Source organism: Panthera tigris, chromosome C2 (genome assembly GCF_018350195.1).
Source record: "Panthera tigris isolate Pti1 chromosome C2, P.tigris_Pti1_mat1.1, whole genome shotgun sequence".
NCBI lineage: Eukaryota > Metazoa > Chordata > Mammalia > Carnivora > Felidae > Panthera > Panthera tigris.
The window spans coordinates 27,910,537-27,916,991 of NC_056668.1; the positions used below are offsets into that span (position 1 = coordinate 27,910,537).

The following is a 6,455-nucleotide window of genomic DNA, read 5'->3' on the forward strand; positions in this document are numbered from 1 at the left end:
GTGCTACGGAGGGCCCACTGGATTAGAATAAAGGTGTGATAGTACCCTCCAGCCCCATTGTAGAATTTTAATGTTCACACCAAAGACAACTAACTAGTAAAGACAAAAAAAAATGGTTATAAATAAAAAGAAGGTAGATTCATCTTTGGTTGTATATTGGCTGGGCTGGGTCCTGCCTCGAAAGGGACAAAATAGGAAAGGAATTGAGGGTACTAGTAAAAGTGCATTTCAGTGATTAAACCACAATGTTTAGGTTGAGTTGAAAAGGAAATGATATCAAAAGGAAATTGTCAGAGTCACCCTGAGCCGGGCAAGCATGATGGCCCAAGCAAGGGCAGCGGGGCAGTGAGAGTGCAGACTGAGAAAATGCAGACCACGGGGCACGTCTCATCCCTCCTTTCTGATCCGCTGTCATACCAGGGATCTAATCAGACTTATGTCTGCCTCCTTCTTGAGGAGGCCAGAGATCCCATCTGACAGCCACCCTACAGAAGCTTCCCACTCCGGGTGGCCCTGTGGGAGCACCAGACCAGGGTCGTCTCCTGGGAGGGACATTGGCAAAGTAGCCAAGTTTATTGGTGCTGGGACTCACAGTCGGGGTGGCTGGTTCAGGGGCTGGCATGGAACGGTATTTGGCAGCTTGGTCATTGGTTATGCCCAGAACCCATCTCTTAAGCAGAAGCTCTATTCCTATGCCATTCTGGGCTTTTCCCTGTCTGAAGCCCTGCGAGTCTTCTGTTTGGTGGTCGACTTCCTCATCCTCTTTGCCATGTAAGACTCCATGGGGGTCACCGACCCATTCCTGCTTCAGGCCCATGCCTGCTGTGGGAGTGTGCTAAGTTCTACCATTAAACACAACGTTTCTTTAAAAAAAAGAGAGAGAGAGAAAAAGAAAAGAAAAGAAAAGAAAAAAAAAAGGAAAAAGGAAATTGTCAGATTTGGGAAGCAGAAGGACATTTGAGGGAAGAAGAATAGTATAAAGAAAGCTCCAGAGGCAGGATAAGCCTTCACAAAGTGTAAGTGCAGTGAAAAGAGGCCCCGTGAAGGCAGAGAGTACATGCTGGGGATTGGAGGCGGACAGCTGGTGGGCTTTGAAAGCTCGGTGGAGCTTATAAGCTAACTGCATGCACACGGGGGAGCACATCCAAGATCATCTTTGAAAAAGATGAGAATATGAGGCTTAATGGAAGGTGCAACATAGAAAAGCAGCAAAGATGATACCCATATTCTTGGCCTCTTGCCCTGGAAACCAGAAGGATAATAATATTCCTGACAAAATGGAATAGATAAGCAAGAAAAACAGGTCTAAGTAGACAGGGAGTAGATATGGTCACATATTTAAGTAGAAATTTCCTCTAGACTACTGGAAATACATATTTTAAAATATAAACTGAAATGGTATCAGGGTCAGGCCTAGAGTGTTCTGATTTTAGATCTCAGCAACTGCTGGTATCGTCTCAGCCTGTTATCAGTAAAACAAACTCCCCCATACCATCTAGTTTTTCCCAATAACTTTCAATTCAAAATCTATGAGGTAGTCACCTGGAATGATTAAAAGCTAACATGTAGGGGCGCCTGGGTGGCTCAGTCGGTTAAGCATCCGGTACTTGATTTTGGCTCGGGTTCCCCAAGTTGGGCTCTGCACTGACACCACGGAGCCTGGTTGGGATTCTCTCTCTCCCCCCACCTCTCTCTCTGCCCCTCCCTCGCACATGCATGCACACACACACTCTCTCTCTCAAAATAAGTAAATAAACATTTTTTAAAAAGCTAGCATGTAAACATAAAGAGCACTAAATCACAGATGGAGCTCAATGGCGTTATTCTTGCAAAAGAATTTGATCTCTAAATTGATAAACCCAGCATTACACTTTTGGAGCTGGAGAGCGCTTCACACCCCCCACCCCCGGGGAGGGGGGGTGGAGCAGAGGAAGCGCTTCGCCATACTTAGGAAATTCATCAAGCACTGGCTTAAATCATAGTCCAGCTCTGCCTGGGGGAGTTAGGATGATGCTGTCTATGGACAAGCACATTAGTTCCAACCATTAGCATACATAAAACTCTAGGCAATGAAAATGACTTAAGAAAAATTATATATCCTAAGGGGCGGATGGAGTTAATCCTCCTTTAGAAACCTGAATTTTATTTTTTCCTTTTAAAGCAGGATCATGCTCATCATATTGCAAAATAATTTATTCATCATAAGTACATATGTATTAGTAATTTATAGCTTACAAATATTGTCTCTGGGAATCTTTTCTTATCCATAGCGCTGTGTAAATTGCCTTTATTAGGACAAGTGCATGAGATGTAGCTGCTAATTCTGAGGTTAATGCAAGAAACATGTAGGTTGGCCCCTCGGCCCTACTAAAAATATTTCCTTCTTTCTATCTCAAATTTTATTCTCTTTCCCTACACGAGTATCATCATCTTGGCACAACCAAGTTTTATATTTCATATTAATAAAAGCAGAGAGATTTTTTTTTCCCAGATGAGAATAAGACACTAGCTTAGTACCTTGCTCAAACTTGCTTTATTCCTTCCATTCAAAGTGTGTGTGTAATATCTTGTCCCAAAAGACATGCAGTGATTGTCCAAAATGGTAGGTGCAAAGTAATTTATCAGCTCTTTCCCCAAGTATTTGGAAAAACAATTCTAGCCGCAGTCCAATAAAATCCCTTTTCATCACCAAGAGGGTATCCATCCTGCCAGTGACTGACCAAGCACAGGTGGCATTCACTGGGACTGAGAAATGAAATGCTTTCCCCAGAGTGAACAGCTTCTTACAAAAATATTCAGAGTACAGTGTGTTCCTGGCATGTAGCACCTGTTACCCACTTGTTTAAATGTCTCATGAAGGGGACAGAGAAAAAATAGTTTCTCCCTGTCTCTGGGAACATACATAAATTTAGCATACAATTCTTTTTTGGCCAAGTAAAAGTTTGGATTACCTTAAGAAAGGCCATAGGATATAATTTCTTGAAGATGCTCTTCATGTTACAATTTATTATATAATATGACTGAGAGGAGATGGTGGCAGGAGAAAGAAGGGGGAAAATGAAGATAAAAGAAACGAAAGCAACGTTATAAATCCAGGCATGAAAAACAAAACTCATCAATTTATCCCTACTGCTAATGTTTGCTTTATATCCAAGTGTTTGGTTGTCTGTCTCTGTTTGATTATGAAATATGTGAGATCCAGGCAACTGCTTTTTAAATATTGAAAAACCACTCTCTGTGTATGAAGATGTTATTGACCAGCTTTCTTCAAGAAGTAAGCTGAGTTTATATTACATTTCCTGCATTTTGAGATAAACTCTGTCCAAGAAGGCAATCTGAATGCTTTTCCCCCACGAGACAACCAGTCTTATCCTTGTTAACATCATAAACAAAAATACATCGGTCTAACATTATTTTATTATCATCATTGACATTGCTGAAAATATAGGAAAATTAGAATGATTTTAGAAACGAAGTCATTGCTGTATCGGCTTAACTAGTACCATGTTCTTAAGTAAGCGTTATTTACCACGAAATGCACAAAGAAGCGAGTACCTTCTAAGTATGTGCGCGTGGGTTGCACATGTGTACCTATGTGCGCTCACAGGGACACATACACACACTCCACAGTGTTCAGACAAAGCTGTGGATGCTAATCACCTGATCTCTTCAGCCTTTCATAACAATATTGACGCGAAACGCCTCTCTGCACACTTTAGACGACTGTAACTTTTAGAGCACTGTTTATTAATAGCCACCTTGTGAGTAGGTCTCCAGCCTTCTGAGGCTGCTTTCAGAATTACAAACATACTCATAAGAAGGGAATTCAAGGTCAGCCGTGTGTGGTAAGCAAGTCCTATATTTATAAAGTTTCTAGAAATGGATAACTTATCATTCTTGCTCTCCATGCTCTCTGGGCACAGGACCAGCCGCTATTTTCACAAAATCTCTTTTTTTAACGCAGGGATGAACATCTAACGTGCGTCTGTGGTTCCAGCTCACCCTGAGGGTTTGTGACTTTGGTGATTGGCTAAGGACTAACACTTTGGAATCAGTCCTGCCTTCTCTTCTTGCCAGTATGGCTCACCTCAGGAGCAGGTGCAAAAGGCACAGCAGCATCCAGCCTCAGAAGAACTCATCCTTTTGGCTGCAGCTCTGTTCAGGAAGTCTGAGAATGTGTGGTTAGAGACATATATCCTTGTTGTAAGCGTGTATGTGCGTATTTTCATGTTACAGTTTTTTAAAATGTGTGTTTTGGGGGGGCACCTGGGTGGCTCAGTCGGTTGAGTGTCCTACCTGGGCTCAGGACAGGATCTCACAGTTTGTAGGCTCGAGCCCCGCATCGGGCTCTGTGCTGACAGCTCAGAGCCTGGAGCATCTTCAGATTCTGTGTCTCCCTCTCTCTCTGCCCCTCCCCCACTCACACTCTATCTCTCAAAAATAAGTAAACATTAAAAAAATAAATAAATAAAAGATCTGATTAAAAAAAAATAATAAAATAAAATAAAAATTTAAATGTGTGGGGTTTTTTTTGGCTTTTTATCAAACTTGAGTTAGGGCTTGTCCTTAGTTTTGAACTCCGACCAGCTCTTTCTTAGCAGACCTCTTCAGATACAAAAATTCCTTTTTTTTTTTTTTTTTTGGTAGAAAAATAAGCGATGGGGATTTTGCACAGTGTTGGACATGCAGTTAATGTATGATACGGGCAAACAAAAGATTTATGCACAGAATTATGAACAAATCCAGAAAAAGTCATTAATTAAAATAAAAACTATAGAAATCATAAAATGAACGTAGCCAGCCACATGTGACACTTTCCAGATATAAGTCAAGTAAATAATTGGAATCTCTTTAATTTCATCCAGAAACCTGGTGCTTCCCTGAAAGCTCGCTCAAAATACGTAAATTTGAATTATAACAAATATGTGACAAAGAATGATGCAATAATAATAATAACTCATAAGACACACTACTATATGGTACACAGTAGGCACTGAATACATGTTGGTCACTTTCTCACCCAAATAATTGTAAAATCTATTGTTATAATAGATACCAGTAGTCTGTATGAAGAATAAAAAAAAAAAATCTTTCTGTGTACTACCAGAATTCTCCAGGGGTGAGAGTTGTCTACCTGCCCCATGTAAGCATTCTGTTTGTTTTAGGAGGCACTTACTTACATGGGGAACTTGGCGTTAGTGTAAGATAATGTGATAATGTTAACCAGAAAGATGACTTAATTTTCTCTAAACTGACTCAATACCCACCAGAAATGTTTAGACCTTAGTTTTTTTCTTAACTTTCCTAATGGGACACGTTTGCTTTCAGCAACAAATAGAAATACTCCAATTCACTTTATGATAATTTTCCCAAGCACCAACTAATATTTATTCTGTGTAATTTTTTTTAATATGTATTTATTTTGAGAGAGAGAGAGAGAGAGAGAGAGAGAGCCAGCAGGGGAGGGACAGAGACAGAGGGAGACGCAATCTGAAGAAGCAGGCTCCAGGCTCTGAGCTGTCAGCACAGAGCCCCACACAGGGCTCGAACTCTCTTGAGATAATGACCTGAGCCGAAGTCGGAAGCTCAATCGCCTGAAGTTATAGTGATTCTGCTTAAAAATACATTTTGGGGCTTCTGGGTGGTCCAGTTGATTAAACGTCTGACTCTTGGTTTCGGCTCAGGTTCTGATCTCACAATCCATGGGTTTGAGCCCTCAGTAGGACTCTGCACTGAGCCCGCAGCCTGCTTGGGATTCTCTCTCTCTCTCTCTCTCTCTCTCTCTCTTTCTCTCTGCCTCTGCACCTCCCCCCTCTCATGCTCTGTGTGTCTCTCTCTCATAATAAATAAACATTAAAAATACATTTGACCATTTTATAATAGAATACATCCCTCAAAATTTGATTACCAGATTTGTGATTTCCAATTGGGGAAATCAAGACATTTCCATCCCCTCTCCTCTCAAAATCCAACCCCTTAAAATCCATGAAGACAGAACAAAAACAAATCGATTAAAGCAAACAAATTGAATATCTTTTTAAAACACCAGCAGGTATCTATTACCCCAAGCTATAATGCTTGAAGACTAAAGTTCAGAGAGAATTATATTAGAGGAGTGGAAGGAATAAAATCTTACACATGGATTTACTAATACATTGCACCCTAACAACCCCAGAAAGGCTTGGGAATTGGAATTATCAAGAAGCTATAATTGGAATTTGAAGCTATAAAGGACAGTATTTGAAAAAAAAAAACACTTAGGGAGCAATTAGCCCCAGATCCCTGCTCCCCACTCACTCTGAGTTCAGATAAGAATCCCACTTCTAACACAATTGCAGGCACGGGCACAGGAGACAGCAAGGTACCATATTGGGGGGAAAAGTGGTATTAAGCTAACGTTTGGTTACTCAACTGTGGACCTGAGCCTTTCCTTTTCACCAAATGCCAGAAAGCTG

At 40.9% G+C, this 6,455-nt stretch overlaps 1 pseudogene; it reads left to right on the plus strand.

Moving 5' to 3' along the window:
• The first annotated feature begins 366 nt into the window (after positions 1–366).
• LOC102961420 lies at positions 367–775 on the plus strand (annotated as a pseudogene).
• Positions 776–6,455: the final 5,680 nt, after the last annotated feature.